Source organism: Salminus brasiliensis, chromosome 15, assembly GCF_030463535.1.
Source record: "Salminus brasiliensis chromosome 15, fSalBra1.hap2, whole genome shotgun sequence".
Classification (NCBI taxonomy): Eukaryota; Metazoa; Chordata; class Actinopteri; order Characiformes; family Bryconidae; genus Salminus; species Salminus brasiliensis.
In genome coordinates this window covers 24,140,292-24,151,224 of record NC_132892.1, presented here as the reverse complement: position 1 = coordinate 24,151,224, position 10,933 = coordinate 24,140,292, and the positions used below count along the sequence as shown (strand labels likewise).

The following is a 10,933-nucleotide window of genomic DNA, read 5'->3' as shown; positions in this document are numbered from 1 at the left end:
AAAATGAACCTTTTGGGCTGACTCTGGCTCATGTACAGTTTTGACATTGTGCATTAATGGGCACTCTGTTGTGCACTCTCCCTGACAAATAAATTAGCAAAGCAAAGTAGAGTAGCAATTTGATATGATGACAAAAATGACATATATTGAGCTGGCATCACAATTGTTTCTTTAAATTGAGTGGGATTATGGTCAGAGTTCTGTACAGCTTGTCCAACCTTGCAACAGTTGCCATGAAAGACAGCATTTGTAGGTCAATTGCTTATGCCGAATGAATTCCAATTTATTCGAATTTCAATGCTAATGAAATCTGAATGCAGAACAAACAGGCGAACCCATCGTTCCAAATGTTGCTCTATTCAAAAACAAAAATCCTGTCTGTCGCCCGTTTCTTTACTATCAGCCCTCTTCTCTGCCTCCTCTCGCCTGTCCCTCGTTGGCTTAAATACTCCGACCAGGCCTTTAGCTTGACTGCAGAGGGCCGGGCCAGCGGCGGGCAAAACCAACACTTGCCCGCCCTCCAATAACACCCGGCCGGCCCAGAATAAAGCGCCGCTCTTTTTTCCCCTCTCTCTCTTCCCCGCCTTTCGTCCAGGCCTGCTCTGCGCTGCCTTTTTGTTTATACTGGCCCCTCACAATGAGCGCCCATAGTCCTCTTCCAATGCGTCTTTTATTGAAGCATTCTGAGGCTTGAATGTACAGCAGGGCAGTTGGCCCGGCGTGAATAAGCCCCCTGTGAAAATTGCCAAGGCCCGCTCGCATTGTTCCACCCCTGCTATTCCCCGCCACAATAGATATCACACTTTGGAAGTAATTTTTTAAAGGAAAAAAAGCATGTGGGCGGGGGGGTGGATTGGGTGAATCAAAATAGTGGTAGCTTTTAGCTTTTGTTTCTCTGGTCTCTCTCTCTCTCTCTCTCTCTCTCTCTCTCTCTCTCTCTCTCTCGCTCTCTTTTTCTTTTTCTCGCTCCACTGTCTCTCTCTTTTCTTTCTCTCCTTTTTTTTCAGTTGCGCCCGCCTCGCATTCTGTCTCTGTGTCTCTCTCTCACTCTCACTCTCTCACGCGCCTCGCTTTTCTTTTTTTTTTTTTTTGCGCCCCCAAGCTCCTCATTCAGAGTTCTCCATTATAGTGGCAAATTAAATAAACCACTCCATTGCCTAAAGAGGCTGGGGTCCGGGCGGGACGGGGCTAGTGCTCTGGAGCCTGGAGGCTGATGGCTCGCCCCGTTCTATTCCTCTTTCTCTCTGCCTCTTCCTCTCTTCCCGGGATGGAATGGCGGTGCAGCTTCTATGGCAAGGCTGAAGACGAGGAGGAGATGAAGAGCTGTGTGAACTTGATGGAGGCAAGAGAGAGAGAAAGAGACTGAGAGACAGACGGAAAGAGAGTGAGAAGGACAGAAGAGAGCGGGCCCCCGCCTCTCTCCCCATCTCCTGCGGAGAGAGAAGGAGAGGTACGAAGGAGCTCTGTCTCCTTCTCTCCCCCTCTCTCTCTTTCTCTCCCTCTTCCCCTCTCGCTTGCTCTCTGTCTTTCTCTCTTGCTCTCTCTCTCTCACTCTCTCTCTCTCCTTCAGCCCCACCTCCTTAAAAGCGCAGAAGGCGAGAGGTCGTGGATTTCCTCTGAGGTGGGTCGCGGGACGCCGGGGTAGTACCTGAAGAGATCTCTGGTGGGTGGGGGAGGGCAGGAGGGGGTCATTATAAATGGGCTGCTTGGAGGGAGACTGGGGGGGGGGACTTTAGAAAGTTCCAGAAATGTCATGGCAAAGGAGGTGGCTGTGGTATAAAGGAGGAATCAGATTAGTGAGAATGCTAATGGGCATACCTGAGAACCTATAGTGTTTTAGAGGCTGTTGATGTAATTCAGATTTTATTTTTATTTAAAGGTTTCTGTGTGGCACTCGTATAGCTCTTTACATCTAACCTCATTAAACTGCAGGCTCATTGTTGAGTCGGGAACTACTAGAGGAGTTTCAGTAGATACTGCAAATCTAAAATGTAATTTGTGTGGAGAGTTTAGAACTGATGGGCAGCTTAATTCTTTAAAGATCTTTGTCCAGTCCTGGTAAGATCAGTGTTGAGTTTCTCTTTGTAGAATCAAGCTTAAAGTCTAAAAAAAACATGCTAATTTCATGCTCAAGATCTCTAAACTTGAGTCTGAGCTAGATCCACGCTCGTTTTACCTAGGCAGAATATTACTCCTTTTAGAGGTTCCGCCCTCAAAAATTGGCCACCATTTATTTACTTATTATTTTATTTCTTGACTTTTCTAAATTCTTTAAATGTGATCAAATGATGAAGTTGGCGTGAAAGATACAATCACAAGGTCGTCATTATTCTCTCTTTTCTCCCTCCTTGTTTCTTTCCATCCAGCCCTTCTTGTTCCTTTCTTTTCGTTCTTCTTCTGGTGTCTAGTGAAAGGCATCCCAGAGGCCGGCTGAGGTAGGCTCGTTCAAGAATTAATGAGGAAAGAGACAGAAAGAGAGAAAAAGGGAGAAAAAGAGGGAGATATAGGGGTGGGGGACTGAAAAGGAAAGGCCAGGTATGGTGGGTTAGACTTTGAACACGGCTGGTTGTCGGGCTGAAAGGAAAGGAACTGGGGCTGGGTGACCTCATTTGCGGTAGTCTCCAGACTAGTGGAGAAGGACGAGGGTGAAGAGGCGGAGAGGAGCATGGGGGCTAAAAGGAGGGCCATCCAGCTGAGAGGCCTCAGCTGAGAGGCCTTCCACACGGTGGGGCCACCACAGGCCCGAGGCTGAAGCCGCTCAGCTGGATAGAACTTCTTCAAGCTCCTGTCCTCTTCTCCAAAACGCTCCTTGCCCTCTAATGCTTTGCCCTTTATCCTCAAAAGGAAAAGAGAAGGTCTTGGGGGTTTGGCTTCCTCTCCTGGTGGAAGAGAGAGAGAATGAGCATGCACGCAAGAGAGAGCGAGAGAGAGAGAGAGAGAGTGAGGGAGTAGACCATAGGCCAAGGAAGCCATTGACGGCTAATGTGGCCCCAGGGAGGGTTATGTGAGAAAGTGAGAGAGAGAGAGAGCAGAGGTCATTGGCCCCCAGTGTGGCTTGACTTTGGAGGCTAAAAAGCGTTTAATGTGTGTTGTTAGCGTGTCAGAGCTAATTTGCAGCGCTGTCAGATTGGGGCGAAAACGAGATTAGTGGCTTTGGACTACGAGCAGAACACACACAACCCCGCACACCGCCGCCGGCCATGAGGCTTTAACAGTGTAAGGGGAGGAAACAGCCGTGGGGAATAGGCTAATATTCCTTTTTAGTTGTAAATGACAGTCGCTGTGGAGAACATAGCTTCTTTGATTTTGAGCCTGTGCTAGCCTTAAAGGAAAGAAGCCTTTATAATGCTTTAAAGGACCACATGGTGTATCGAGGTGGTGGTGGTTTCTGTGCTAGATAATGGATGTAAGACATGAAAAAGTGAAAAAAGCATGATGACAGTGAAGCTACTACTTAGGCCTGGCTTGGGTGTGATAATTATGTAACAGCACATTGCTACGGAGGCTTCTGTGGGGTTTATGGTGGAAGCTGTGTGGTTTATGGACACCCTTTATTTATGTCTGGGCAGAATGCATGCTTGTGGTCTTGCACTTCTTGCTACTTAGCTCAAGATAAAAGTAGTCTTTTGCAGAACTTTTGGAGGTTCTTCAGTTTGAAACTGTGGAGAAACATTTGAAGAGATTTGAGGAACTTTCAAGAAAAGGTTTAAGGAAGAAAAAGGGTTCCACAAAACTTATGTTATATATACGTATTAAACCCCTTTGCTGCACTTTTTTCAATCATCTATTACTTGCATTGTTTACGAAAAATGTCCAGTTCTCTAACTTGCATAAAAAACTTTTGGGCCCTTTTGTGGTATGTTGTCTTGTGGTAAAATTGGCAACAGTGGAACGAAATGAAACAAAATGTTATATTTAAAGATAATTTACATAAAAGATCATGTTGTGAAGTGTTTATTGTACCAAAATACTGAAAAAAGGAAACAAACACCAAATGTATTTTGTTTTAAAGTCAATTATGTTAACATGGTGCCACTGTGAAGTAATTTTCACACCAAGCAATCAGTAACAGATATCATAAAACATAAATAAAATCAATTAATGTTATCAAAATTGGCTTGCATAAAATCTCAAAATAACACATCACAACAACATTAACTGGAAAGCATTAACTGGAATTGGAACTTAAATCTTCACATTAAATACAAGGGCTATATTTTTTAAAACAAAAAACAAAAGAAAAATAATCATAATAAATACTAATAAATAATAATAGGAAAAACTGCATTAAAAAGTAACTGCATTAGTATAATTTAATATTTGAAATGTTTACATCCATTCCTCTGTCTTGCAGTGTTGCTACTAGGCAACATGCATACATAATTCTTTTTTGTAACATAACTCTTTATATAACACTGGATGATTTAACCATGCTCTAACAGATGATTCATCCAGTCAAGTGAATCATAGTTTTGGACGGGTAAAAAAGGATGGAAAATTTAGTAAAATCCACAAGCTGCACCATTTCAGGATTGTCCAACAAAAGATACGGGGTCCAGGTTCAAGCAATTTATTGGTTCATCCCCTTATTATAAGGCCTTCTGTTGCCAATCGAATCAATATATATATATATATATATATATATATATATATATATATATATATATATATATATATATTATGTTGTTATGTCAGATAATTGAGTTTGTTTACCCGGAGGCAAAATTATGCAATAGGGTTAAGAGTGTATAGCTAACAGGTTGGTGGTTGATGTAGTATAGTGGGTAAACACATGCCTTTCTTGTGCAAAACTAAGGTTCAATTTCCTGGCCAGACAATGTGCTACACAAATAAGTTCTTGGATAAGACTCCAAACACTACATTCTCTTACCTATGTAACATGGTACAACTGTATATCACTCGGGCTAAAACCATCAGCTAAATGCTGTAAATGTAAACAACAAAGATCAGCCAGAATTGCTGTACAGGAAGTTATCAAGTTCTCCAAAGTCTTCACCACCCTGTGGAAAAGTATGCCTTAAAGTACATTCACATAGCTACACATTACCACTTCAATTTATCACCTTCTGGGGGCCTCTGTGGCCGACCGAAAGGCAGCTGGTTCTTCTCATTCTGTTGTACTGCTGTGCATTAACAATAACAGGGAGCTAAATCTTAATATTTCCATCACTTCTATGCAATCTTAAGGTTCCTGAACAGTTCTTAACTTGAACGTACAGTTCTAGGTAAACCTTTAACTGATAAAGAACCATTAGGCTGCAAGAAAAGGCTCTTTACCCTAACACATCCAATTTCAACTTCAAAAGATGTGTTCTTTAAAGAACCAACAGCCTCAATCCAAACAACCCAGTTTGGCACCTTTTTTAACAGGTCAATTTGGAGTGCTAATGTAGGCCTAGGCCTTTATTTAGACACACACAGACTCACACACCTACATGTTCACACTCCACCTTTTTAAGTCTTCAACCCACCACCCTGTAGCCGCTGCCGCTACCACATCTCTACATTAATCCCACAGCGAACCTCCATAAGCACCCTCCAACATCAAACACCTCTACCTCCATTATAATATCACCCCCTCCCCGCACTGCTCATTAATGCGCCGGCCCCGCACTCTTTGGGCGCAGTGCCGGGGCCACAGTGCCGCATTTAATTTAATTAGCCCAGCTGCGCTGGAGGCTTTAGCAGTGTCGGCCGTTATTGCCGCCACGCTCCGTTCTGCTGCCGCACACACAATTACTGATTGCTTTCAGATAAGGCCGAAATATGATTAGGGTTTTCGGGGGTAGACGAGAGAGAGAGAGAGAGAGAGAGAGAGAGTGCACGAGCAAGAGAGAGGGAGGAGGTTGGTGGAGAGAGCGAGCGAGCCTTATTACTTTCATTTGAAATCAGTAGATAAATAGGAAACTTTTATAGGAGGTGTAATGAGATTATGGTTATTAGGACGAGGGCGGCCGACCCTTGTACACGGATTAGAGAAGGGATTAGAAGTGGTGATAGCGGCCTGGAGACGTTGATCTGAGAGCATTTGGGGTGTCGATTGTAAAAGCAGTAGTTCAGTCGTTAAAAATAAATCTACAGTTGGGCTTGCGTATGTGGCTTCTGACACCTTATGTCAAGGCCAACTGTTATCTGTAAAAACAGGCAGTAAATTTTGTGTGCTAATGTTGTTTACATAATGCTAACTATTGGAGCATTAGCTTACAGTACTTGTTAGCTACATTAGCTTCATAGGTGCAGTGCAAACTAAAAAAAAGAAATTGACGATCATGATCTTTCCATCCCCATGCTTTTGACTTCTCGTCTATCCAGAGGTATTGTTTCCAAAAATCTGTCTCTAGCATACTTTAAACTTTGAGTTTTGTGATGAGGTCACAGGTAAAGTTTCTTTCTTATTCTTTCTTTTCCATGAAGATTATATTTGTGCGAGCAATGCTGCACAGTGGAACAGTGCACCACCGCTCTCTTATTAGCATACAAGCAGGACTCTCTGAGAGCTTTCTTGGTCTTCCAGATCTCATCTTGACCTCCACAGTTCCCCCGAACTGCCATTTCTCAACAATATTCTGCAGTATATAAACCATATGATAAACATGTCTATCTTCTGATATCCTTCCCCTGTTTTGTGGGCATCAGTTTTTATATATTTAGGCAGTTATTTTAAGGAGCCCATGGTTGCTGGGTGTTAGGACAAGATTTGAAGTGCCAGGGCATTTATAAAGCATGGAAATTTGTTTCAGATGCCGGTTACTAATTGCAGTTGGTGACATGCTTCAGGCCTGATTTGCTAATCCAATATCTGAGCCTTTGCTATGTTTAGGGTGTCCAGCCTTTTGCACAGGCCATATTTATGATTGTAATTTTTTGTTTATGCTCTGAAAGACAGATTTACAGTGTATTACATTTTCTGAAAACTTTGTGTTTGTTCGCAATTAGCTACAGAGGCAATGTTTACTGCTTATGATTTATAAAATTAACAAAAGCTGTCATTTAATAAAGAGTGCATACAGCTGTAAATGTATTGAAGTTGTGTTACAGTTCAACCCCATTTAAGGCAAGTGTATGATGCTAGTTAGTGGCTTTACTGCTATTAGCAATTACTGCTTATTAGCTACTTCTTGTAACTCAAGAGCAAAAACTAAAAATGCAAACTTCAGAAACTGAATATCTTGTCCATTTGGGGCTAAAATAATAAGTAATATTTTTTGTAGAATTATTTGGTGGAAAGTGATGCAGTAAAATTACTACTCTTTTAAGATCAGTCTGGTGGGTATAAAGTTGTAGGTTTTGCTAATTGGGCACTTAAATAATATAGAGTCAGTACTTGAATTTCAGCCTTTTAGGTTTATTCATATAAATGCAATGCAGGCAAAACGGAGCACAACGTTTTTGTTATCAACTGGCAAATAACTAAAGCTTAAATTTTGAAGTCAAAGGACGATTGAATTCTGATCATTCCTTTTTTTCTTTCCAGCACACATACACATACCTGGAGCCTGACTAACAGCTGATTCAGGCAGAAGTGCATTAGCTAACAAGCACAAGCTATAAAGTGGTTAACTGTAGATACTTCTCTTACTGATGACTGGCACATGGCAACCGCTGTGGAGACTGTAGTGCAAAAAGCTGTTCATCTTTTAGCACTAGATGCTGTCCATCTTCCATCCCAGGGCTACTAGACCCCTATATTAAGGGCCAAGGTAGGGCTTATGCCTTGTCTAATACCCATTAGAGGCAAGGCCCATTAGCCTCCTAATGGGTGACATAGGGCCCTAATTATAGATGTGTTTCAATGAGGCAGATGCTGTTGAATACAATGCGGCTTTTGGGGCCATTAACAGGGGTGTTCTGAGTAAGCGGCCTACAAGCTGCTGAAAAGCCTTTGTGCTCATTAAGTATCAATCAAAAATCGTGTAATGATTAGTTGACGAAAGAAGCAATTTTATTGTTGCTTTATGTGTTGATGTTTTTTAGAGAAAGCAGGTAATTTGGAAGGAATTCTTTATATCATATGATGAACCGATGTTTCTTATAAAATCATAGAGTTGAAAGCTCTAAATGTAGTAGGTAATGCTGTTTAGATAGCAGCATGAATGCTTAATGTGAGCATTTATTATTTTCCCATTCATGTTCAAGACCTAGGAAAGACATGACAGAACTTGTTCTGACTAGAGAAAAGAGATGACATATTGTATAGTTATGCATTAAATGGTCATCTAAAAGGACCTGTTTTAAAATTTGTGGATATTATTTTCATCAAATTTAGAATTTTACATTGTGATCAATCAGTAATCAAATCAGTAGCCCCTGACTGGCTGAATTTAATACAGTAAACCAACTTTGTACACTCTTAAAAATGAAGGTTAAGACAGGTGTTTTTTTTAGGGTGATGCCACAGAAGAACCCATTTTGCTTCCATAAAGAAGTATGTTTGTAATACAGATGTGTGAAGAACCTTACATAAAACATAAATGTTAATGGCTATATATACCATCAGTAGAACAACTTGAGTGAAATGTAGAATATTGTACATTTTCATAATTTCTTAGTATTTGCTGTATCTCCCTTTTGCTTTGATGACAGCATGCACTCCAGCTAGACCTCACTGCAAAATCCTCTGCTGCAGATCAGATACACCAGAGAGACATTTGAATACAAGCTTCAGTGGAATTCAATTTTCTACAATTTATATATAGATATAATCTTTTTAGTAGCATAGAATGTTTAATATACCAAAATGCAAAATTCCCAAACTTCCTTTTAGGTTAAAATGGAAACAGTCACAGATTTTCGGTGTGGTCACAGACACATGACCCCAACTATATTATTGAACTGCATTGGCATAATTATGTGACACATAATGTTCTGACAATGTTCAGAAAAATAGTTTAATATGCTGCTGTATTCCAGTCTTTTAGGAGTCTTCTAGAATTCCTTAATGATTTATTTAGCATAGTACTATAGAAGAACCATGTTTGTAAGCTTTGGAGATTTGTGAGCTTAAACAATGCTTTAAAGGTTTACAGCAACTCTTGAGGTTCTTCCCACTCACACATATCATTCACAAGAATGATTTTTTCTTTAGACACTGGTTCTATATAGCACCAATAAAAACATTTGAATGTTTAAATGGTTCTTTGCCTGGTAAAAGGGTTCCACATTGGTGGAACCTTCTGTAGATATATATATATATATATATATATATATATATATATATATATATATATATATGCAGATATGACTTTTCTTGGGCTCCAAGAAAGTTTCCACTGTTATGATTCAAAGAACATGTTTTAAGAACTCTATAAAAACCTATTAAGGCCTCCTTGACTTTAAATAAGCTCCTTATGGTTGTGCATCTCATTTAAAGGGCTTCTTTAAAGGGCCATCAATTGCAGAGTTCCTTTGGAAACCAAAAGTGCTTCTTCACCCTGAACTCTTTTTTTGACACATTTTTGTTTTTTAAAAGGTAGCAAATAAGCTGGCATTTACACCAAAACTACCATCAGAGCAATTCCCAACTAAAGAAAGAAGAATCCAATGAAAGGTCACAAGCAAAAGGGCGAGAAATAGGGGTTAATTGGTGGACAGAGGTGACATCAGGAATTCTGATCTGTTTCTTTACTTGTGGAACATTCGATATAGTGGTCTACAAAACACAATGTGTAGCTGGCATGCTTTTATTGTGTGGGTTAGTTGAATACTGTACAGTATATTAAATATATTGAATTATAATTGAATTGAGTTTTTCATTAAACTAATTTCAATACAGATTACCTTTACGCTGCCTCAAGATCAGTGATCTCCAACACTGCTCCTTAAGAGCTACCTTCCTGCAAACTTTGGATCCAACCCAAATCCACCCCAACTAATTACTGCCTCCAGAAGTCCTTGATTGGCTAAATTGAGTTATGGGGTGTGTTAGATTTGGGCTGGAGTTGAAACCTGCTCAAGATACAGTGGTGCAAAGTATTCCATTATGGTTTCAATACCTACAGTCAGAAAACACTTGGTCGAATTAAATGTTTCGATGATTTTCAAGGACAAATACCCTACAGTGGGAACACAGTTAAGGACATGTAAATATGCAACTATACCATATAAACACACAGATTGTCTAGTCCCTATAGCGAAGTATTACCATTAGCATAGGACTCTGTGGAGCAGATAAACATAGACCTATTTGGCATCATGCCTAAGGCCAGGCGTGGACTAGAGTGGTATAAAGCCCCCCAGCATTGAGCTGTGGAGCAGTGGAGCACTGTGTTCTCTAAAATGATGGTGCTCCATCCAATACTTTCAAGGAGTTGCTGGATGGAGGGGGTGATCATACAACATCCTGACCTCACTAACTCAGATCCATCAAATCTCTCTAGCAATGCTCCAACATCTAGTAGAAAGCCTTCCCTGGAAAGTAGAGACAGTTATGCTAAGTTTTGCTATGCTATGTTTTTTAATACTTCTGATTTTGGAAAAAAACAGTGAATAAGCAAGTGTCCCAATACTTTTGTCCATATTGTGTATGTTTTTGTGCAGTTAAAAGGTTTTCTCTATTATGAAGAATTTGTTGTATAATGTTCTTTAAAGGACCTTTTAAGACCAAAATGTTGTAAATCATAAAACCTCTTGTGGTACTACAGTATTAAGAACCCTTTTGCGTAGGATGTATTTCAATGTGGAAAGAGTTGTGCATTAAAATAAATTTAATTAAATAAATAGAAATTGCACTACCAATTGCAAATGTTCCCTCCATAATATCTACAAATAGTACCCTATGTTTGCATAGGGCTGTATATGGGCCTCATATACAAACAGACTTTCAAGCCCACGTCAATCATTTTCATACCGTACACTCTCTAAAGGAAGGTGCCAGCAGGAGTTCTATGGAACAGAGCCATAGAGGAATCACTGC

General features: G+C 40.4%; 1 long non-coding RNA gene across 1 annotated transcript in view; it reads left to right on the top strand.

The window, feature by feature from the left end:
* Positions 1-1,173: 1,173 nt before the first annotated feature.
* Positions 1,174-10,933, top strand: part of LOC140535480 (uncharacterized) — a 46,523-nt gene continuing 36,763 nt past the window's right edge. Inside the window, exon 1 of the long non-coding RNA XR_011977544.1 lies at positions 1,174-1,621. This is a non-coding gene — a long non-coding RNA (uncharacterized lncRNA). The remainder of the gene's footprint in view (positions 1,622-10,933) is intronic.